This window comes from Heloderma suspectum, chromosome 3 (genome assembly GCF_057233095.1).
Source record: "Heloderma suspectum isolate Gila_16-S chromosome 3, 16-S_ref, whole genome shotgun sequence".
In the NCBI taxonomy this organism is placed as follows: domain Eukaryota; kingdom Metazoa; phylum Chordata; class Lepidosauria; order Squamata; family Helodermatidae; genus Heloderma; species Heloderma suspectum.
In genome coordinates this window covers 145,217,844-145,243,410 of record NC_139460.1, presented here as the reverse complement: position 1 = coordinate 145,243,410, position 25,567 = coordinate 145,217,844, and positions in this window count along the sequence as shown.

Sequence of the window (25,567 nt, the reverse complement as noted above, 5' to 3'; positions counted from 1 at the left end):
TCTTCGGCCTCAGTGGTTGGGGCATAGACTTGAATTAATGTGATGTTGAATGGTTTGCCTTGGATTCGTACTGAGATCATTCTATCATTTTTAAGATTGTACCCCAGTACTGCTTTTCCCACCCTTTTGTTGACTATGAGTGCTACTCCATTTCTTCTAAGGGATTCTTGCCCACAATAGTAGATATGATGGTCACCTGAATTAAATTCGCCCATGCCTGTCCATTTTAGTTCGCTGATTCCCAAGATGTCGATGTTCAATCTTGCCATCTCATGTTTGACCACCTCCAGCTTACCTTGATTCATTGATCTGACATTCCAGGTTCCTAAACAATATTGTCCTTTACAGCATCGGATTTTCTTTTCACCACCAGACACATCCACAGCTGAGTGTCCTTTCGGCTTTGGCCCAGCCGCTTCACTCTTTCTGGCACTACTTGGAAATACCCTCTGCTCTTCCCCAGTAGCATATTGGACACCTTCCGACCTGAGGGGCTCATCTTCCGGCGTCATCTCTTTTAGCCTTGTGATACGTTCCATGGGGTTTTCTTGGCAAGAATACTGGAGTGGGTTGCCATTTCCTTCTCCAGTGGACCACATTTTGTCAGAACTCTCTGCCATGACCTGTCCGTCTTGGGTGGCCCTGCACGGCATAGCTTATGGCTTCACTGAGTTACGCAAGCCCCTTCGCCACAACAAGGCAGTGATCCATGAAGGGGTCAAAATTCTACACAACTGTAAATAATTATGGAAGTATTGTTATCACTTGGTTTAAACAAAGTAACATCTTTTCCTTATCACCCTGCCTGTGCCCTTAGGTCTGGGGGAGAGGCCCATGGGCTGCCCATCTCATTGCTCTACCATTTGGGGAAGTACATTGGGTGGTGACATGAGATAAGGACTTCTCTGTGTGGCACCCTAATTCTGGAATTTTCTCCCCCCAAAGCAATGCCTGGCGCCAACTTTATTGGCATTTTGGTACCAGGCCAAGAGTTATCTATTTACCTGGGCATATAGCAGTGCACAAATGGCGTGTGTGTGTGTGTGTGTGTGTGTGTGTGGTTTAATAATTGCACATCTCTGGGTTGCTCTGCAGCCTCCTTGAGAGCCTGGGCTTCCTGAGCTGAAAGAGTCCTATAGGAGGCACCTCATGATATCATCCTCTGGGCTTTAATTGAAGTGTGGGAAACTGGTGAGGCTGCTGGCTGCTGTGGGAGATGATTGTACAGTGAAAGACAGGACACTCACACACAAACTCCTTGGCCACCTTATAGGTAAGGGAAGAACAAGAAACCCCGAACCCTAGCCATAAGAATTTGTCCAACTTGTTCTTCTCTTGTGAACAATTTTTTTTAAGCCATTTCTTTTCTATCAAATTGAATGAGAATGGTAAAAAAATAACAGGGAAGAAATCTTCAGCACAACCCTACCCAGCCATTTATAAGCAGCCAATGAATACTCTGCTGTGTATTTATTTATCTCTGCTGGTTGTTATTGGTTTTATTAAATGTATTCCATTTGATTGTTTTAATATTGTTTATTGTATTTATGGTTTTAGTATTGTTAACCAACCTGGGATTTTTCTTATGAAGGACAGCATATACATACACTCTAATCAATAAATATTTGCTCCAGTCACATGTGGAGAGCCCCTTTCAAGCCCTCTCTCACAGTGCAGCTGCTCAGTGCCTACCCACCCACTAGTAGTGACTGGCTTCTTCTTACAGCAGCAGAGCAGAACAAAGACAGGAACTTCTTTCTTCCTCTTCTCTATTGCAAGAAGAAGCTACTTGCCTCTGGTGGACAGGCAGCAGATGGTGGCAGTGCTAAGAGAGGGCTGGAACTGGGCTCTCTATGGGTGGCTGTAACATCTGAAATTATAGCTACTACAGTTGTCTGGAGGCTTCCCAACTTATGGTGGTTTGTGGATGGACACCCTTGTGATCTGGCCCTTAGAGACAGTTCACAGAAAGGTGTGTAACATACTGATATAAACCCATACACATGTCTATGGCTTCATAAGAAACATTAGTGTGATCTGGCTGCTTACATGAGGATAGCTGCAGCCATGTGGCTGCCTTTTTACAAGACACCGTGATTATGAGAATGGCTGAGGTGGTCTCCAAGTAAACAGCTGGCTCATACTAAAGTTTCTCTCCATAGTCATTAGGGGGGATTTCCTGTCCCCAGCACTGCCACCACCAATGTTTTTTGTTTTTTTTTACTGCCTGCTTGTGTAAGCTTCTTTTGGCAAGACAGCCTCCTGGCATAACAGAGCCATCTGTTCCCTACTCCTCATCTTCACCAGCCATGTATGGTTATCCCATAGAGAAGGAATAAGTTAATATTCAGGCCTTGACTATTTACTTTCCCCTCAGTTTTGTCCTAGTCCTTCTATAACACCACACACCAACCAATCAACAGACCTTTTCTCTCTCTCTCTACCCACAGACTCCCTCAGCTTCTAACTGTCACCTCCTTAACCATCAACTGTCATTTCCCAACCACCCTTTTTCCACCTAGTAAGAATCCCCAGCCAATCAAAACTGATCCAGGCCTCATCTATAAATATTCAAAGTGATTGTTGTCTCTCATTCCCCCTTCAGAATGTCACCCAGCACCATTAACAAAATAGTCCTTCAACACAGCAACACTTGGCCTCAGGCTTACAGAGATATGTTATAGCCTCAGAGAGGCCACACGAAGAAAACATTCCAGAACATGGCATTTCTTCACAGTCATGTACTTCAGTAACTAATCACTTAGAGAAAATATTTGTCATTTCTTTGTGTGAAAGTACAATGCAGTCTGCCCTTCTACCTAAAACAGGAATATATTGAATATTTCCATGTCTGAGTCCTCAGTGTTTCTGTACTCAAAGGTCAGATATAATTGTGCTTGCTGTGTTTTCTGATCTGAGAATGACTAAAAGCAGGGACTAGGTGGACACAGGAATATATGAAGCTACCTTAGGTGGAGAAAATGCAATTGATTCATCAAGTCTAATATGCCTATTGTGGTTCTCTGGGTTTCAGGACCTCCTACATGAAATCCTTTTACCTAGATATAAACAATGTTTGATCCTGAGAATCTCTGCATGCAACGTATGAGCTATACCACTAAGTTAGGGTCATACCCATAATTCACCCATGCTTCCAAACTACATCTGTGAGCTTGAGCAATGTAAGATTTTTATTCTTAGGCGTTAATGTTATTATCATTAATATAAAGCATTCTCAGTGGTGAAAAATATATACAACAGAAGCAGGAAGAAGCATGCACCACCACCACCACCAATAGACTAGTTTTCTGCCTTTGGAAAGAAACATGTTGCAAGAAAGTAGTTGATATTTATTTCACACACTTTGCAGGGTGTGTGCAAATGATGCCCAAATGGGCAGAAATAATTCCATTCCTCCCCACGCATTTCAAGAGGGAGATTATGCAGCAAAATGAAATCTTCGCCTTGTGTGAGTTCCATCTTCTGCTCACACTTACAATTATTGCTGTGTTGTTGTTTTTAAGATCAGCGGGTTGCAACAGTCCAGCAGTAAAAATAAGAAATGAAGAATGCAGACTCTACTCAACAGAGCTGGATGTTAACTGTCGAATTCCATTGGCATTTGGAGTAAAGCCATAGTTAATTCCTCAGTATAAAGCCTAGATGAATTAAGTCAACAGCAGCCATAGCTCAGTCGTCTGGGGATGCTTTTTAGTAACACTGAATGAACAAGAAAGAATGCTGTTGGCAGTCTATATTTCCCAACCCCACAGCAAATGCATGGAACTTTTTTCTTTAAGCTTAGCAAACCTAGTTGCTCTTAGTCTTGTCAAAAAAAACCATAGCCATTTAGCACTGTTGATTTGATCTTGTGCCACTGAAAATTTTTACGTAGAGAAGAATAAGTGCATTCCCCCATGCTATAAGCATCCAGCACCATTATGAATGTTTTATATAGGCTTTGTTCCCTTGCCCTGATGAAAAAGAAAAGGAAAAATTATCTGAGAAATATGCCAAATAGTTCTAAATTATTCAGCTTTCTGAAAACCTGAAGGCTTGCCAGCATGCAAGCAATACTGCCACTTACTCTTACTTTTTTCTGCTTCACTTAATCAGATAAATCCAAACTGGACTTTTGGAAAGAGATTCCCACCCCCCTCCCACCTCCATCAGATACACAGGGAATTAGCAGACTTGTTTCTTTTGACAGCAGGAAGAGATATATGCCAAATTCCCAGTTCAAGCTCAGAATGCACACAAGACTTTTTGAACCGAGATATTAAAATTTAAAATAAAGCAATTCAGTGCACATCAGTGGGCCACCAATGATACCTGCTATTTGTTGTATTGATGAAGGGAGCAAAGCTTATGATTCTGTACACCAGAATTACCCTCCCCTATTACACCCACATGATTCTTCCCAACAGAGCAAGGATCACCTATATCTCACGTTGAAAGATTCAGTGAACCTTCCTTTCCCATTCTCAGATCATGCTCAGATGATGATGACAATATTTTTTGGAATTGTAAGAGAAGTTAACATTGTTAAAACAAAAAAAAAGTCTAAGGAGTTTGACATATCTCTGCTCTCAGGTTTGCCTACTGCAAAAGCTGTGGCAGTTTGGAGGCTCATGCTCAGGAGAAACCTCTTCTAGGCATTGACATGGAAACTAAATAATTTGAATATGATTGGTTTCCAGTTTGTTCCCAGGCTCAGCTCATTCACTTTGGCCTTTAAAGCCTTATGTGCTCTGAGGCAGATGTGTTGGACTACAAGTTCCATTATCTCCAGCCAACATGATAAATGGTCATGTTGGCTGGGAATGATGAGAGCTGTAGTTCAATACATCTGGATGGTATACATGACATCAGTAAAACATGGCTGCTTGCAACTAGAGGGTATCATCAGTTCTTGGAATTATTTGATTTGCAGTTTTAAAAACTGCTCACAAGAAGGTAATCTCTGTCCACTCCTTGCAACAGCATTTACATCTTTACTGGGTTGATTCCAAATTAATATGGAATGAATTCCATATGTAAAGAATACTTTATTTCTCTAAATTGAGCAGGAGCCCTGAATGTTTTTGCATTTTTTCCCCTTCTAACTAAGCTGGGATATCTGTTGTTTCTTCCATATAACTAATTTTGTGTCCCAAGACTCTTTTTATTGATTGCTTGTTCTTTTACTGTCTGCCCACTTGCTTCTGCAAGTGAAAATGTACTATTCCTCTTGAGTACAGCTGCAGTAAAATCACTTTGGTTCTAATTAAATGGAAATAAGATGTTTGAGGAGAGCCATTTTGCAGTCTGATCTTCAACTTGACTTAAGGTGGAGTACTTAGAATTAAGCTAATTTTGTTCGACTGGTTTCAGTGGGACTGAAGCTATGTAAATCCAAAATACTTATGTGTAACTGGATTGTGAAAAGAAAGCTTAAATATTGCATTCATGCAATTTTGTTTGGATCCCTCCTGCCCCGTACTTCTGTCTTAAATGTGAAAATGTATATGATTCCGTCTGACTCCTTGTTTCTGAGACAGCAAGCCTATACGCACTTAGCAAATCCACTTGAAATCAATGGGGCTTGCTTCTGAATAGACATTGCACTGTGAAACCCAGGAGTGAAATATTCTTTTGAGGCCTTCCTTCCTTCTTACTGCACCCTATGTCAATGTCATCTTTTTCCTCAGCTGAAGAAGAACACTGTTTGTAAGTGTTGAGATAGCCTCCTCCATGAGTATAGCCCAGGGCAATTTGCCCCTATTGCCCCTCTCCCAAAAGGCCTGGAATGGATTCCAAATCTTTACACAGGGCAGTATCCAATACACTCTTTGCAGCAGCAGGAATGACCACTAATGCAGTGAGAAAGTAGCATTTGGTATCACAGCTAGAAACTAATGAAAATGTCCACTTCCAGAATGGGACAAGGGAGTAGAGGTCATGAAAGGGAGTGTCACTAACTTGTCCCATTCCAGAAGCAGTAGTTTTCAGTAGTTTATTGGGTTGTGCTACCAAGCACTTCTTTCTTGATGCACTAGCAGGCATTCCCACTAGTGCAACATGTCTAGAGCTGATGGATTGCCAGCACTGGATACTGCCCGCAGTGTTGTAATTTAATTTTGATATAAGAACCCTACCCTCTGCAAGCTTGACAACTTTTTGTACTGGCCCTTCTCCCATACCTTTCGAAGCAGCTTGGCATACAGACATTAAGGAGGTGAAACATTCCTGGCACAGATATAAATAATAGAAAAAGCTTCACTTGCCAGATGTATGTTTATCAGACAGCTCTTAAAGGACCACTAAAAAAGCAGGACCACTAAAAAAGAAAACCAAAAAACTTGGCAAGGCCAAGCCTGTACTTTGCAACACAACACAGGTACTGGGCTCAGGGGTCTCGTATGTACATGATGATCTATGTGATTGCCCTAAGACAGTGAACTGGGTTGATTTGAGAGGTAAATTTCCCTCCATAATACTTTATTCTAGATCATTCCATCTATATTATGGAATAAATGTTTGGTGCATTTGGGAGCTCATTAATCTTTCAGTACAAACTTGGAAGTTCATCCACCAAATTGACTTGTCCATCATATGAAGAGGATTACTGGCCCAATGAGTTATAAACAAGCTGTAGTTATCCCCTTGTCACTGAAGAATTTTGTATACCTATCATAAACACGACCCAGAGAATTGCCATGATGGAGCAGCTTTGTTACATATTATGGTGCCCCCCATAGTTACTCAGTCAGATACTTGACCTAGAATTGTGTCAAATGAATTAGATTGTAAGCCACCTTGAGCACCATTTTCTTGGTGGAAAGGTGGGGTACAAATTAAATAAATAAATAAATATATACATACATACATACATACATATTTACATGAGTGGAAGCATAAGGTGAAAGGTGAATGGGGCAGTTATCTGAATTCCGTAGGTGGCACTAAGTGTTCTCCAGTAGTTCCTGCCAACATGAAATTAATTATTGTATTTAAAATGTGTTAGGCAGTAAAAGTGCTATCATTAAAGTTGGATAACCTCTATTAAAATAATCCAGAACAAATGTGAAAATTGAGCCAAGCAAGAACAAAAATGTAGGGTAGACCAGGAATCTAGGTTCTTTTAAAAAAAGAAAAGAAAGCTGATAAGGTGAGAGAAACAGAAATATCTGAATGGATATCTTAGAAACAACATCTGCAAGAAAAAAAAAAGGTAGTATTGCAATATACATCTATGTCTTTTGTCTTCAAAATATAAAGAAACACAGTTCGCCTATGTGGTTTGAGGAACCACACTTCATCAGAATATTCCATCCTTTTTCCTGAGAATCTTTACTGGTTGTATGCTTCTACAATCCCATTCTTCAAGTTAGTGTGGTGCACGTGCACACGTGTGTGCATGCATATGTTGAACTGATGATGTCTAGGAAGCTAGCAGAGTCAGCATAACCCTGAAGAAGATCTGATTATTTTAGAGATGCTGTAGAATTTTGCATAAAGTGACATTTCAAAGCAAATGTGGCAGGCCAGGTGAAACATCTGTAGGGATTCTAAGACAAGTTAAAATAATTATAATAAAATTAGTGAAATTGATGAGTGGGGCTTGTACCTCTCTATCTCTTGGTGGGGGGATTTGTACATCTGTATTCCATTCCAATGACCTTAGTATTTTTGCAAAAGTCTGACTTTAGCCTCTTTGGTTTCTCAGCGTTTTTAAATGTGTTTTCCCTCTTCTCCCTTCAGCCTACCCCATGACATCATCAGCTCAATGAATTTTGTTCTCATCCCTGTGACATCCTCTTCAAAGTCCAGATGACCCAAGCATCATATAACCACTCCTTCTGTAGTTAACAATTTGCTATCTTATCTCGATGGCAATTTTCTATTGGCTAATTGAAGAACTCAAAACATCCGAGTTATAGACTATTTATCTTATCTCTTTATTGACCTCCCCTCCCCTCCACACACACAGAGATAATTCTCTCTTTTATTTTTCTAATGTCTATTTTCATAGCAGAGCTAATGACATTTTGTATGTTGTTGTTTCTTTTCTCTTGGTAATGCATCCTTGAGCTTCCAAGAGTTTTTTCTAAGAAATGTATAAATAAACTAGTATGCAGAGGTATCTACTTGAGCATTAAGCTGTCTTTATTTGAATGGGCACCGGTATAGCTTAAGAATCTAGATCTGTGCTCTAGATCATGGTTCTGACATTTATTATACTGACTGCTACTCTGGTATGTGTGTTCTGGGTTACCTCATTTTTTACCTTGCAGCCAACACGTGAGATACTTGAAAAGGTTTGTAAATTAAAACCCAACTGCTGCATTTGCCCTCTGTGGCAACAATCCAACAAGCTATGTATATGTACACATGAGGGAAAGCCATGCACAAAGTAAAACGGGGGTGTTCTGTGCAGTTTCTTGCACTGCTGAGGCAAGCAACTTTTCAGCTTACATTGAAAAATGGATTGCTTCTTCAGCATATGATGGAATGTTTAAAGATGCCTTTGACACTACTTCCCATGTGATCCACCTGGCCACCCTTTAAGCATGACTAGGGAGGCATAGGAACCACACCTGAAGAAATGGCAGCCACACTTAATGCATTTTTTTTTCTGTTTACCACATCTGTATCATATCCTGCTGCCTTCAAGAACTCAGGGTGGGATACATGCTGTTATCCTATTTTATCCTCACACCATCCTTTTATGTAGGCTAAGCCTAGAGAAAGCAGCTGGACCAAAGTCACCTAGTGAGGCTCATGGACGGATTTCTCAAATCTAAAAACAGCACTCTATCCACAAGACCAGATCAGATCTCTGTATGAGCTTGTTCTAAGTACAGGGAAACCTGATACATGCACAGAAGCAAAGAAAGTGTGTATTAATCTGATTGAAAATGTGCTGTTAAGTGCCAGTTTCCACATCATCTTTTTGCAACTCACAGTCAAAAAGAAGATGTTGGGATTATAAATTAATAGTATCCATCATCACTGTTCCCGTGCTTTTTAATTATTCAAGGCCACAGTATGTATGATTTTTTAGGTAATTTCGAAGAATAATCTACTAGTACTGATAAAAAAAAAGCATCAATATTTTATTTCTTAAATAGATTTGTGCACTTCAAAAGGCATTCATCATTTCTTAAATTTACTCTAAGGTTAGAATTATTTTACAAAGCAGAGAGAATTCCAAGTACTTGCCTAATGAAAAGTGCATTCCTATTGGTGTGAAGCTTCAGCAAAGGAGATCGTTACCTTGTCGTGGTGCTGGAGCTGGAGCACCTCAATGACGTCATGAGCTAAACCGTGAAGGGACACCCAAGACAGGAAGGTCATGGCAGAGATGTCAGACTAAATACGATCCCTGGGGAAGGAAACGGCAACCCACCCCAGTATTCTTGCCATGAAAACTAAATGGATCGGTACAACCAGAGATATGTCGGTATACCATCAGAAAATGGGACTCCCAGGTCAGAAGATGGTCAAAATGCTACTGGGGAGGAGCAGAGGATAAGTTCAACTAGCCCCAGATGTGATGACGCAGCTAGCTCAAAACTGAAAGGACAGCTAGCAGCCGATGGTGCTGGTGGTGAATGACGAATCCGATGTTCTAAAGATCAACACACCATAGGAACCTGGAATGTAAGATCTATGAGCCATGGCAAATTGGATGTGGTTATTGGGGAGATGTCAAGATTAAATATAGACATTTTGGGTGTCAGTGAACTGAAATGGACTGGAATGGGCCTTTTCACATCAAATGACCACCAGATCTACTACTGTGGACAAGAGGACCACAGAAGAAATGGAGTAGCCTTCATAATTAATAATAAAGTCGCTAAGCAGTGCTTGGATACAATCCACAAAATGACAGAATGATCTCAATTCGAATTCAGGGTAAGCCATTTAACATCACAGTGATCCAAATATACGCCCCAACCACAGATGCTGAAGAAGCAGAAGTAGATCAGTTCTATGAGGATCTGTAGCACCTACTGGATAGTACACCACAAAAGGATGTTATTTTCATTACAGGAGACTGGAATGCTAAGGTGGGTAGTCAAACGACACCTGGAATTATAGGCAAGTAGGGATGTACGAAAGTCACTTACCTGTTCGCAGATTATGCTGATGCTGGGGGGGAGGCGCTCCGTCCCTCCCCCCGAAATTCTGGCTGGGGGGGAGGCGTTCCATCCCTCCCCCCCCCCGAATCCTGGCCGGCCGGCTCCGCTCCACAGGGATTCTGCGGAGCCGCCGGCCGGCTCCGCCAGCGGCCGGACATCTGGCCGCTGGCTAATAGAGACACAAATGGCGGCAGCCATAGCCACCGCCATTTGCGTCCCTGCAGTCAGCCATGATAGGCTACGTAAATGTTTACGTAGCCTATCACGGCTGATTAAAAACAAAAACAAAAATGCGCGTACACAAATGGCGGCGCCCATGGGCGCCGCCATTTGTGTTCCTTATTTTGGCACGTCTTAGTCTACATAAACATTTACGTAGACTACAGCGAAAATAAGGGGAACGCAAATAGCATAGCATCTACGCTATTTGCATTCCCCTTATTTTCACCATAGTCTGCGTAAATGTTTACATAGACTAAGATGAGCCAAAATAAGAAAAGCAAATGGCGGCGCCCATGGGTGCCACCATTTGCATACACGCGTTTTTGTTTTGTTTTTTAATCAGCCGTGATAGGCTACGTAAACATTCACGTAGCCTATCACGGTGTTTTTTTAAATTTAGCCGTGATAGGCTACGTAAAGATTTACGTAGCTTATCACATTTCTTTGTTTTTGTTTTTCTTAAAACTTGGAAATGGCGGCAGCAGCAGCCGGTCAGGAGATAGGCCGCCGCAGCCACCACTGCCAAACCGCCGCCGGAGCCGCAGCCGGAGCCACCACCACCAGGAAGATCCGCCCCAGGTAAGTCCCATTCCGGGGGGTGGGGGGGTGGCGGGCCGTTCCGCCACCGATTTCGGGGGGGCGAATGCCCTGGCATTCGGCCTCCCCAAGATCCGTGGTGGAACTTCCGTACATCCCTATAGGCAAGCATGGTCTGGGAGAACAAAATGAAGCGGGACATAGGCTGATAGAATTTTGCCAAGACAACTCACTGTGCATAACAAACACCCTCTTCCAACAACCTAAGAGACTACTCTATACATGGACTTCACCAGATGGTCGACACCGAAATCAGATTGACTACATCCTTTGTAGCCAAAGGTGGCGGACATCTATGCAGTTGGTAAAAACAAGACCTGGAGCTGACTGTAGTTCAATAGGGGTGCACGAAAGTCACTTACCTGGTCTCGCAGCTTGCTTCGTGGTGGGGGGGAGGCGCTTCGCTGCTCCCCCCGAAATTCAGGCCGGGGGGGAGGCTTCCCGCCTCGCCCGGCCGAAATTCAGGCTGGGGAGGAGGCGCCTCGCCTCGCCCGGCTGTGAAATAAATAGTAAAAAAAAAAAAAAATGCCCCCGTGATAGGCTACGTGATGATTTACGTAGCCTATCATGGCTAGATCTGCAAAGTCAGCCATGATAGGCTATGTTAATCGTCATGTAGCCTATCATGGGGGCATTGTTTTTTTTTTACTTTTCTTGGAATGGCGGCGGCAGGAGCCGGTCGAAAGACCAGCTGCCGCCCCTGCCCCTGTCGAAGCCCTGCCGAACCACCGCTGCGACCCGCCACCGGGAGCTACATTCGGGAAAGGTAAGTCCCATCCCAGGGGGGGCAGGGGGGCGGAGAATTTCTCCCTGAAACTACTTTGGGGGGCTGAATACGTTGGCACTCGGCCCCCCGAAGTTTCGGGGAGAAATTCTCCCCCATCCCTAAGTTCAGATCACAAACTTCTTATTGCACCATTTAGAATCAGACTAAGGAGAATAGGGAAGACCCACAGATCAGTTAGATATGAGCTCCCGAATATTCCTAATGAATATGCAGTGGAGGTGAAGAATACATTTAAGGGACTAGATTTAGTAGATAGGGTCCCGGAAGAACTATGGACAGAAGTTCGCAACATTGTTCAGGAAGCGGCAACAAAAAAGTCCCAAAGAAACAGAAAACGAAGAAGGCAAGATGGCTGTCTGCTGAGACACTGGAAGCAGCCCAAGAAAGAAGGAAAGCAAAAGGCAACAGTGATAGGGGGTGATATGCCCAATTAAATGCAAAATTCCAGAGGTTAGCCAGAAGAGATAAGGAATTACTTTTAAACAAGCAATGCGCGGAAGCAGAAGAAGATAATAGAATAGGAAGGACAAAAGACCTCTTCCAGAAGATTAGAAACATCAGAGGTAAATTCCAGGCAAAAATGGGTATGATCAGAAACAAAGATGGCAAGGACCTAACAGAAGCAGAAGAGATCAAGAAAAGGTGGCAAGAATATACAGAAGATCTGTATAGGAAGGATAATAATATCAGGGATAGATTTGATGGTGTGGTCAGTGAGCTAGAGCCAGACATCCTGAAGACTTAGGTTGAATGGGCCTTAAGAAGCATTTCTAATAACGAGGCAGCAGGAGACGACGGTATCCCAGCTGAACTGTTTAAAATCTTGCAAGATGATGCTGTCAAACTGATCCATGCCATATGTCAGCAAATTTGGAAAACACAAGAATGGCCATCAGATTGGAATTATATCCCCATACCAAAAAAGGGAAGCACCAAAGAATGTTCAAACTATCGAACAGTGGCACTTCTTTCACATGCAAGTGAAGTAATGCTCAAGATCTTGCAAGGTAGACTCCAGCAATTCATGGAACGAGAATTGCCAGATGTACAGGCTGGGTTTAGAAAAGGCAGAGGAACTCGAGACCAAATTGCCAATATCCGCTGGATAATGGAGAAAGCCAGGGAGTTTCAGGAAAACATCTATTTCTGTTTTATTGACTATTCTAAAGCCTTTGACTGTGTGGATCATCACAAATTGTGGCAAGTTCTTGGTGGTATGGGGATACCAAGTTATCTTGTCTGCCTCCTGAGGAATCTGTATAACAACCAAGTAGCAACGGTAAGAACAGACCACAGATCAACGGACTGGTTTAAGATTGGGAAAGGAGTACGGCAGGGTTGTATACTCTCACCCTACCTATTCAACCTGTACACAGAACACATCATGCGACATGCTGGGCTTGATGAAGCCAAGGCTGGAGTTAGAATCGCTGGAAGAAACATTAACAATCTCTGATATGCAGATGATACCACTTTGATGGCTGAAAGCGAGGAGGAGCTGAGGAACCTCATGACGAAGGTGAAAGAAGAAAGTGCAAAAGCTGGGTTGCAGTTAAACCTCAATAAAACCAAGATTATGGCAACCAGCTTGATTGAGAACTGGCAAATAGAGGGAGAAAACGTGGAGGCAGTGACAGACTGTCTTTCTAGGCGCAAAGATTACTGCAGATGCTGACTGCAGCCAGGAAATCAGAAGATGTTTACTTCTTGGGAGGACAGTATTGACAAATCTTGATAAAATAGTGAAGAGCAGAGACATCACACTGACAACAAAGGTCCGCATAGTTAAAGCAATGGTATTCCCCATAGTAACCTCTGGCTGCGAGAGCTGGACCATAAGGAAGGCTGAGCGAAGGAAGATAGATGCTTTTGAACTGTGGTGCTGGAGGAAAATTCTGAGAGTGCCTTGGACTGCAAGAAGATCAAACCAGTCCATACTCCAGGAAATAAAGCCAGACTGCTCACTTGAGGGAAGGATCTTAAAGGCAAAACTGAAGTACTTTGACCACATCATGAGAAGACAGGATACCCTGGAGAAGATGCTGATGCCAGGGAAAGTGGAAGGCAAAAGGAAGAGACCAAGGGCAAGATGGATGGATGATATTCTGGAGGTGACGGACTCGACCTTGGGGGAGCTGGGGGTGGCGACGGCCAACAGGAAGCTCTGGCATACGCTGGTCCATGAAGTCATGAAGAGTGGGAAGCGACTGAATGAATAAACAACAACAAATTGGTGTGAAGAGAGTCTGAGCCACTTTCTATTCCAAAGGGAACTTGCATGGCTCATCATAGGAAGAAGTTTCCAGTTCTCCATGTATCTAAAATCCATTTATCTCATCATGAGAATTATGGACAAGTTCCTTTTAAAAAATGGTATAGGTGGCAAGAACTGGCAACATGACTGCATTTGTGTAAGGATGGAGGAATTGGGTCTATGTCCAGCCTCTGATGATTCCATGTTTGCTCACTCCTACAGTCAGGGCCAGAAATATTGGAACAAGGATAACTGTTTTGGCAGTTGGCCTCCGTACACCACCACATTGAATTTGAAAGGAAACACACCCAGATGGGAACAAAGTCAAGACTTTCAGCTGTAATTCAAGGGGTTTGACAAAAGTGGGCCACTGACCATTCAGGAAGTACAGCCAGTGGCAGACACACACACCCATCGTTGGTGGCTCATAAGTAATGGAACAAACCAACATCATTTCAAACTTAAGGATCGCCTTTAATACCTGGATGAAAATCCTTTGCAGTCAATGACTGCCTGAAGTCTGGAACCCATGGACATGACCAAATGCTGAGTTTCCTCCCTCAAGATGCTTTGCCAGGCCTTCACTGCAGCTGCTTTCAGCTGCTGCTTGTTTGTGGGTCTTTCTGCCTTCAGTCTTGTCTTCAGGAAGTGAAAAGCATGCTGTATTGGGTTGAGATCAGATGGCTGACTTGGCCATTGAAGAACATCTCACTTCTTTGCCTTGAGAAGCTCTGGGGTAGCTTTTGCTGTATGTTTTGGGTCATTATCCATCTGCAATATGAAGTGGCGTCCTATCAGTTTGGCAGCATTCAGCTGAATCTGAGCAGGAAGTATAGTGCTATACACTTCAGAATTCATCCTGCTGCTCTTATCAGCAGTCAGGTCATCAAGAAACACCAGTGACCCAGTTCCATTGGCAGCCATACATGCCCATGCCATAACACTGCCTCCACCATGTTTGACAGATGATGTGGTATGCTTTGGATCATGACCTGTTCCTTTCCTTCTCCATACTTTTCTTTTCCCATCATTCTGGTACAAGTTAATCTTGGTTTCATCAGTCCACAGAATCTTATTCCAGAACTGGGCAGGCTTTTTTAGGTGTTTGCTGGCAAAGGCTAATCTGGCCTTTCTGTTCTTGAGCGTTACCAGTGGTTTGCACCTTGTTGTGAAGCTTCTGTATTTACATTCATAAAGCCGTCTCTTGACTGTAGATGTTGACAATGACATGCCTACCTCTGCAAGAGTGTTCTTGACCTGGCTAGATGTTGTGCAAGGGTTCCTCTTCACCATGAGCAGAATTCTGCAGTCATCCACTTTAGTTGTCCTCCGTGGTCTGCCAGGCCTCTTGCTGTTGCTGAGCTTGCCAGTTAATTCCTTCTTTTTCAGGATGTTCCAAACTGTTGTATTGGCCACTCCCACTGTTTTTGCTATCTCTCTGATGGGTTTATGTTGTTTCTTCAGCCTAACAATGGCCTCCTTCACTCGCATGGACACCTCTTTGGACCTCATGTTGGGAGTTCCAGTGAACAGCTACCAAATGCAAATGTAACACTCAGAACTACCTCCAGGCCTTTTATCTGCTTGCTTGGTCATGGGGTACCCAGGAAACAGGCCACACCTGGCCATGCAGCTGCTTGTCAGCCATTCATTCCATTACTTATGAGCCACCAACAATGGGGGGGGATGTATGCCACTGGCTGTCCTTCCTGAATGGTTAGTGCCCCACTTTTGTCAAACCCCTTGAATTACAGCTGAAAGTCCTGACTTCGCTCCCATCTGGGTGTGTTTCCTTTAGGGATGTACAAATCCCTTACCTTGTTCTGGTGGCGGCGTCCACTGGAGGGGGGGAGGTGCTCCGTCCCTCCCCCCAGAATCCTCGATGGGGGGGAGGCGATCTGGTCTTCTTCCCCGGAATCCTCGATGGCTGGCTCTGCTCCGTGGTGGCTCTGCGGAGCAGCCTGCCAGACCAGGGCTGTCTGCAGCCAGATTTCCAGCCGCGGACTGGCTGCTGGGTAAAAAAAAAAATGGCGTATGGAAACGGCAGCGGCTACAGCCACCGCCATTTGCGTTCCTTATTTTTCGCCATCTTAGTCTACGTAAATATTTACATAGACTATTATGGCAAAAATAAAGGGGAACGCAAATAGCATAGTGGGCTCTATTTGCGTCCCTTTTTGATTCGCCGTTTTAGCCTACGTAAATAATTATTGGTAAAATAAAAAATTTCACAGATTGGTAAAAACATTTTTGTTCTGGCAGGCCTTTGGGAATAGATATTTTGGACCTGTGAGAATATGATGGAGTGGTACTATTGTTTATATTGTTTTAAATTCTGATATTTTATACAGTTTAATATTATTGATGATTTAATTATATTTTAACTTCTGTATATTTCTATGTATATGTTTTAACTGTACAAGTTTTTAATGTTGTAAAGCCACCTTGAGTCTCAGTACTGGGAAAAAGGCAGTATATAAAAATAATAATAACAGTATCTGATAGAAATATCTTTTCTGATCTGCATGTTAGTCTAGGCCAGGCTTCTCCAACCTGGCACCCTCCAGATGTGTTGGACTACAATCAGAATTCACAAACACTGTATTATCTCAAGTATCCCGACATTAGCATTCCTACATTAGCATTCCTACATGGCATTCCTACATTTGTATATGCAATTTTCACTACAAAAGGTAGGGATGGCAGAGAATTTCTCCCCGAAACTTCGGGGGGCCGAGCGCCAACGTGTTCGGCCCCCCTAACAAGTTTCGGGGAGAAATCCTCCGCCCCCCCCGCCCCCCGCCCCCCACCCCCCCCGGGACGGGACTTACCTTCCCTGAATGTCCTTCCCGGCGGCGGGTCCGGCTGGCGGTTCGTCCGGTGTTCGAGCGGGGCGGGAGCGGCAGCCGGTCTTTCGACCAGCTGCCGCCCCCACCATTGCAATGAAAGAAAAAAAAAAAAAGTCCCCTGATAGGCTACGTGACGATTCACGTAGCCTATCACGGCAAGATTTGCAAAGTCAGCCGTGATAGGCTACGTGAATCGTCACGTAGCCTATCACGGGTGACTTTAAAAAAAAAAAAAAGTGTGTGATTCACGTAGCCTATCACGGCTGTCATGTAGCCTATCAGGGGACTTTTTTTTTTTTTTTTTTACTTTCGTGTTCGCGGCCGGGCGAGGCGGGAAGCCTCCTCCCCGGCCTGAATTTCGGCCGGGCGAGGCGGGAAGCCTCCCCCCCCGGCCTGAATTTCGGCCAGGCGAGGCGGGAAGCCTCCCCCCCTGGCCTGAACTTCGTGGGGGGAGCAGCAAAGCGCTCCCCCCCACCGCGAAAAAGCTGCGAGAAAAGGTAAGTGACTTTCGTTCACCCCTAACAAAAGGTCATGGGCTTCATTTACTGACAGACTGACTGAGCAATCAAAATTATTTAGGTGATTCACAACAGTGAAATGAGACAGTTAAAGATTTTACATAGAAATATCTGCTATTTTTCTGTCCCTTATAAATAGGGAGTAAGAAATCAGTCAGTTTCACTTTCTCTCATATTTTAATCTCAGGTTCTTTCCATCCCATTTATGAAAGAATTTGAAAATCTTGGTAAGTCCTTATGAAAAGCAAATTAGATGGGATTCTCAGTCATCCCCACTTAAAAAATGGGAGAGGTATGCTCCCTCTCTTCCACATTGAGCCATGTGGAAACTACTTCCCTGTGGTGCAGCGATCACATTTGCCAGTGGGATGTATGTACTTTGAACATCAACCAATGAAAGTGTTTCCCACCTGATTGGTCTTGTCCTGCTGCACTTGGGATTCCATTATCCCCATCCACTCTGGGCGACAGCACAAGTGAGGAGGTATGATGTGGGACAGATACTAAAACAGGAGCAGTTTCAGTACCATGGTCAGCACTGCAGGGACAAGACTTGGTGTGATTTCAAGACCACAGACAGCAGTCCTGAACCTACAGCAGCAACCTTCTCCAACCTGGTGCCTTCCCTCCATCAGCTCCAGCCAGCATAGCCAATGTTCAGGAATGTTGGGAACTGTAGTCCAAAACATCTGGAAGGCACCAGTAGGATGTGTGAACCCATCCCCCATCCAAGTTCTCCAGGTGCCTGCCCAGGCCCTGCTCCCACTCGCTGGTTCCTGAACCGTACTCAAGCCCCTCCTGCACTCTCTAAGCAGCCTGCACTCACCCCGGCGGCCTCATTGAGCTCTGCAATCGCCAGTTTTTGAAAAATAAAATGGCAATCACAAAAATGCACATATTTGTGTATATGCGAAAATACGCATTTTTGTGAACATGCATATTTGTGTGTGCGCAGAAATGTGCATTTCACAAAAATGTGCATGCACAAAAATGCTCATTTGCACACACATGCAAATATGCACATTTTTGTCATCGCCATTTTGTTTTTCAGAAAATGGCAACCACAGAGCTTGATGAGGCCACCGGGGTGAGTGTGGGCCACTTGCCGAGCATGGGCAGGAGGTGAGCGGGGGCAGGGACTTGACAAGCAGGGCTCGGGGTGCAGGCAAGGGTTATTCTGCCAGATTCACAGATGGAATTGGGTGCCTGCCCCATCCATAGGCACCAGGTTGGGGTTAGCTGAGATAGAGTATTGACAAGTTACCCCAGCACAGGTATAGAGCAACTGGCAGGGTTTTATAGCCAGGCATACAGGGTCCTTCTGACATCTCCACCTCCTCTAAAAGGCCAGTGCCCTTTCCTGCAGTTGATTGCTCCTTCTAAGTGATGAGGGACTGGGGAGTAAGGAGCTCATTGGGGAATGCTCCCCAGGGCCTCCCTGCTCACTAGAGGAGTCCAAGGACTATTAGTTCGAGTCAGAGGGCAAACAGGGTATCATGAGTATCAAGAGATAGGGTGAGGGATCCAAGATGGATAACCTCACTTCTGAAGACTCAGGAACTTGTTCTTACTCCTCAGAGTTGCTGCCACTAGGAGAAACCTCAGTCTCAAAGGGTTCTTGGTCCTATATAATGACAAGCGTTCTCCCACCCAACATGGAGTAGGCCCACACTGTCAGCCTTATCCACAGTGTTCACACACATACCACAGTAGCATCGGCAGGAGTGGACAGATTGATAGTTTATTTAAAATTAGTCCACAGACCATTCACATATCTTTACAAATAAAATAAAATGCACATGCAGACAAAAAATTAGGGATGTACAAAAGTTACATACCATTTCGCAGATCAGCTTCGCCGTGGGGGGGAGGGACTCTGTCCCTCCCCCCGGAGTCCTGCCTGGCCGGCTCCACTCCTCAGGGATTCCGCCAGCTAGATAGCAGGGACACAAATGGCTTACGTAGAAACTTATGTAGCCTATCACATCTGGGTTAAAAAAACACACACGCGTATGCAAATGGCGGTGGCTACAGTGGCCGCCATTTGCGTTCCTTATTTTTCGCCATCTTAGTCTACGTAAATATTTACGTAGACAATTACGGTGAAAATAAAGGGGAACGCAAATAGCGTAGTGGGCACTATTTGCATTCCCTTTTGATTTGCCATTTTAGCCTACATAAATATTTACTAATACACAGTCCAATATACACTGTGGGGCAAAGCAGTGCACACAATACAAATAATATGAAGCATCATCAGTTTTGCTGATTTTCTAGGACATGTTGCCTGTCACTTGTTTTCCTTGTGTACATCAAATGACCATAAAAGGGTATTTTTAGAAATACGTTTTAGTGTAGAATTATACTGTTTTAAAACTGTTGTATTGCTGTACATTGCTCAGAGTGGCTGGGGGACTGGCCAGATGGGTGATTGAGAAATTTAATGAATGAATGAATGAAGAATATGAGCAGGCTAGGCCATATGTATTTTTTAATGTTTGCTTCATCTTATTCTTATTGGAGAAAAGGGCTGCCAAAATGATCAGGGGGGTGGAACAACTCCTCTATAAAAGGCTTCAATGTTGGGGCTATTGAATTTAGAAGAAAGGCAAATAAGGGGTGAGGTTTGTAAAATTATATGGAGTAGAGAAAGTGCAGCAGTGCAATTAATAAATAAGCCCCACTGGTTTCAGTCACTGTGACTTTTCCAGGTAATGTGTATTACAATTTGCAGCCAAAGAGATGTTTAAATTTTCTTTGTTCTCTTAATGAGAGCCTCAGGTCAGTGGCAGATTCAGGACAGACAAAAGGAATGTACATTTTGCACTTCAAAACAACAACAACAACCCTACACCAAAGATTAGGGATAGTGACCTCCTAATTGTCACTTTAAACACCTTCTGATTAAGATCTCTAATCCCCTGTGTGGCTGATAGTTTTTAACCTTTTGTTTTAGTTTCTGAGAAGAGGAAATTCTATGCAAGGCTAGCACAAAAACTACTGGACCAAACTGTCTGAAATTTTGCAGGTTCAGTCACTTCCATACAGTCTGCCAGGTGCCCAAATTTCATGCACTTTGGAAGCACTGAAGAATTATAGCTCTTTGCTTTGAGACATTTCCTTGGAAACAGCAAATTTTATCTGTGCCTAGCACAAAAACTACTGGGGCAACTGTCTGAAATTCGTTGAGTAATCCCCATTGGGGATGCCAAGTAGGGATGTTAGAGAATTCCGCCACAGACTCCAGTGAGGCCGGATTCTTTAGAATCCGGCCCCGCGGAGTCTGTGGTGGAACGGAGCAATCCTCCCCGCCACCCCGTGGAATCCCTCCAGGACAGAGCCTACCTTTGTCAGCTGTCTGCTGCCCCCTGCCCCAGTATACAGCTGCCATTTCCTTTGCCGGCTGCCATTTGTGTCCCTGCCTTTTGCCGTGATAGGCTACATAAATATATATGTAGCCTATCACAGCTAGGGATGTATGAAAGTCACTTACCTCTTCACGGACTATGTTGATGGCGGGGGCGTTCCGTCCCTCCCCCCGGAATCCTCGCTGGGGGGGGTGGCACTCTGTTCCTCCCTCCCGGAATTCTCCGAGGCTGGCTGTGCTCCGTGGCAGCTCCGCGGAGCAGCCGGCCAGGCCCGGCCAGGCCAGAGCCGTCCGCAGCCGGATTTCTGGCCACCGAGGGCTCTATGTAAAAAAAAAAAAAAAGCGTACGCAAATGGCGGCAGCTACAGCCGCCGCCATTTGCATTCCTTATTTTTGCCCTCTTAATCTCCGTAAATATTTACGTAGACTATGACGGCGAAAATCAAGGGGAATGCAAATAGTGTAGCGGGCGCTATTTGCGTCCCTTTTTGATTCCCCATTTTAGCCTACGTAAATATTTACGTAGGCTAAAACAGGGAATCAAAAAGGGATGCAAATAGCGCCCGCTATGCTATTTGCGTTCCCCTTGATTTTTGCCGTCATAGTCTACGTAAATATTTACGGAGATTAAGAGGGCAAAAATAAGGAACGCAAATGGCGGCGGCCATAGCCGCCGCCATTTGCGTACGCGGTTTGTTTGTTTTTTTAACCCACCCAGCCATGATAGGCTACGCAAAGATTTACATAGCCTATCACATCATGTTTTTTTAAAAAACTAGTCATGATAGGCTACGTAAATCTTTACGTAGCCTATCATGTCTTTCTTTTTCTTTCTTTCTTTCTTTTTTACCAGAGTGGAAATGGCGGCGGCGGCAGCCAGTTGGAAGACCAGCTGTCGCCGGAGCCGCCACCAGAGCCGCCGCCACCTGGAAGATCTGCCCCAGGTGAGTCTCATCCCGGGGGGGATCTGCAGGGGTGCGAGGGGGGTGGCAGGCCACTCCACCGCGGAGTTCGGGGGGCCGAATGCACTGGTATTCGGCCTCACTGTGATCCGTGGCGAAATTCTCTGCCATCACTAACTAGGGATGTACGAAAGTGACTTACCTGTTCGTGGATTCTGTTCACAGTGGGGGGGTGCTTCGTCCCTCCCCCCAGAATCCTTGGCGGGGGAAAGCAATCCGATCCTCCCCCCCGGAATCCTGTCTGGCCAGCTCTGCTCCATGGCAGCTCCGCAGAGCAGCCGGCCAGGGCCGTCCGCAGCCAGATTTCCGGCCGTGGACTGGCTGGTGCTGACGCAAATGGTGGCCGCCGTAGTGGGCGCCATTTGCATCCAGCCAGGCAGCCATGATGGGTTATGTAAGTCTTTACATAGCCTACCATGGCTGGCAAAAAAAAAAAAAAAGGCGTACGCAAATGGCGGCTATGGTGGCCACCATTTGCGTTCCCTATTTTTCACCATTTTAGCCTATGTAAATATTTACGTAGGCTATTACAGAAAAAAAAGGGGAACGCAAATAGCGTTGTGGGTGCTATTTGCATTCCTTTTTTATTTGCCGTTTTAACCTACGTAAATATTTACATAGGCTAAAATGGGGGGGAAGGATTTTTTTTTTATTATTGGCTTGCCGTGATGGGCTACATAAAGACTTACATAGCTTATCACAGCAAAGACCAGGATGTAAATGGCAGCCATGGCAGCTGGTTGAAAGACCAGCCGCCGGAGCCGCCGGAGCTGCTGCCGGAGCCACCGCCGTCTGGAACATCCACCCCAGGTAAGCCTCGTCCCGGGGGGAATCTGCAGGGGGGGTTGGCAGGCCATTCCGGCATGGATTTCGGGGGTCCATGGTGGAACGTGGTGGAATGGAACAATCCTCCCTGCCACCCCATGAAATTCCTCCGGGACAAAGCCTACCTTTGTCAGCTGTCTGCCAGTGCATTCGGCCTCACTGAAATCCGTGGCGGAATTCTCCACCATCCCTACAGCTAACGCAGGGATGCAAATGGCGTAGCGGCCGCCATTCGCGTTCCTGCCTTTTGCCGTGATAGGCTACGTAAATACAGATGTAGCCTATCACGGCTACCGCAGGGACGCAGATGGCGGCTGCTACAGCAGCCGCCATTTGTGGCTGCAGCCCAGCAGTGGATGGAAGACTGGCTGTGGGCAGTCCCAGCCGGCGGCTCTGCAGGCTCCCTGCAGAGCAAAGCTGGCCGGGGAGGATTCTGGGGGGGGGGAGGGAGGGATCACCCCCCCTCCAGTGGATGGCCCCAGTGGAATGGGGTAAGTAATCCATATACCCCTAATGCCAGGTCACCAAATGTCATGTATTTATCATGAAAAAAGTTATGGTCGTGTCTGTTTCCGAATGCAAAATGTAAAACCCAAATAATTCAGATATTCGAATCTGAAGCAAATTGGATCAGGTCTGAATCAGTCTGAAGCAAATTAGGGCTGATTCAGAAGATCTGAATTGACCTCTGAAGTGAATTGGGGGTCCATACACAGCCCTAATTTGGAATCCTTTTTGTTTTTGCCATTCCCTAATATACACATTTTTGTACTAGTTTCTCATTTTTGTGCACATTTTTTGATTTGTGAACTGCATTGCAAAACTTGGAAACATGAATATTGCCATATCAGTGGGGGGAGGGAGTGGGGAGATTGAACAGAGGATCCAGGAAGAGGGAAAAGCTGGCTGCTTGGAACCCTGAACAGTAGCAACAAACCTACACTGCAACATTTCATTGCAGATCCCACTTATAAGCTTCTTTGAGTGACCCAGAGTACAGGTTTTATGAGAGAGGGATCAGTTTCTCCCTGTCTCAACAACATTTATAATTCCATAAATCTCAGACATGTACTTTCTTCATAATGTCTGTATTTTCCTAAGCTAAAAAGTCCAACTCTGTCAGCCTTTCTCATAGGGAAGGAACTCCAGTGGTTTTTAGTTGCCTTTCTCTGTACCTGTTCCAACTGTGTGACATCCTTTAAAATAAGGGTTACCAGAATTTCATGGAATGGTGAAAAAAAATTGAAGAATGCAGCGTTACATGAATATCTGATAGAGGAAAATAGAATTATTTGGCCATTTTATAAAAGGACCTCTTGCCCTTGCCCCCTCTCCCCAAGAAAAAGGAAGAGGGGGGGAACCACCATTTATGAAGCCTTTCTATTTTCCTTTCTCTGTTTACTGGCCAAACTTCTTCTGGTTTTTTAGTGATTTATATACTCCCTATAATGAGAGACAGAGTCAAATTATCCAAAACTGCACTGTATGAGGGTATGATAGGAAAGCTCTTCTAAATTGTCTCTCTCCCTTGTTGTTCTGTCAATTTGTCATGCTGGAGGGGGTTTTCCACTGTGTTTTCCTTACCTCCAGTTTTCTTTCATGCTGGGTATTTCAAAAGAATAGCAGGTTATATCCTAATGTCTGAAGAGCTAAGGCAGAAATATTGAAGTACATTTTGTATCTCTGAAGGTGTTTTCATATCCTTGGTGTTAGTCCAGTTTGAAATAGATCTGAACTGAATTACATTTGCTGTATACTAATAATAATACACAGAGAGTTTCTGAAATTTGCACTGAGTGATTCTCTAGCTGTTCATTTTATTTAAGTGACACTTAGTGGACTGTAGACCTTCACAAATTGTCACCCTACTGGAACCAAGCTATGGGAGTTCCATTTCCCAAATAGCTAGGGTTTTCAACAGGTTCAGTCTTTCTTTTTCAGGTTGTTTCAGCACAATCCTATAAATGTCCACTCAGATGTAAGTCCATTGAGTCCAGTGGGCTTACTCCCAGGTAAATGGGAACAGGGAAGTATCAGCATCTAGTTCTACACCTCCAGCAGTACTGCCCCCAAGAACACAAATCATCTGCAGCTTTTAAAGCCATTAGCCAACATTGGGATCATATTATCTTGCCTATCCAATCTTGGAATAACTATCTAATCCAAAGTAATTATTCACATGTAGCAATTTATTTTATTTCAAAGAAGGCCTGAGATCTGTGTCCCTGCAAAAAAAAAAAAGAAAAAAAGCAATATGTGATTTAGCTTTGCAGTCTGCTTCTCAAAGGAAATAGAAGTCAAAATTCTCACCCGGCACTACTTCAAAGCCCCTGGGCATGCCTAAAGCATTTGCTTGGACTCAACTTATAGGTGCACAGGAAGGTGCAGGTAGGTAGTGAGAGCAAGAACAGCCAGAATAACTAAAGAATTTGGTCATAATTATTGTACATTCTTTGCGAGGAAACAGCAGACAGAAAGGGGAAACCACCGTAGGGTGAAGGAAGAGAAAAAGCTTGTCTTTGGGAGCCATTTTTTACTTGGACAGTAGCACAGCTACCACATGCCTCATGAACTTCTCCTCCTAACCTTGGCCAGCAGTGAGCATGACATATGCACAGTCCCTCACAACTAACCCAGTTTAAATGGATTCAAGGTTCCTTCCTCTCTTGTCTGCTCTTTTCTATTCCCTCCAGCCCTTTCCAAACTTTCCAAAGAAGGAAAGCAGGCAATAGCCCATAATCTAGTTGGATCAACTGGGAAGGAATCCCCCCCACACACACACACACATGGGATGATAAGTCTATTTCCAGTATATGCCAGTTTCACATGTGTTCATTCACAAGTCCATTCCATCACGTTTCTGCTTCTATCAATCTGTGAAAGTTATTTTCAACCACATGAGAATGCATATTATTTTTAATGTATCTTTTCGCAAATATGAATTTTTGTATGCATTTTATCCTAAAATGTGAATTTTTGTTTGCATTGTACCCTAAAATATGTGGGTTTGTCTGCATTTTGTCATAAGCCATGCATTATTTTAACCTAAAAAAATGCAT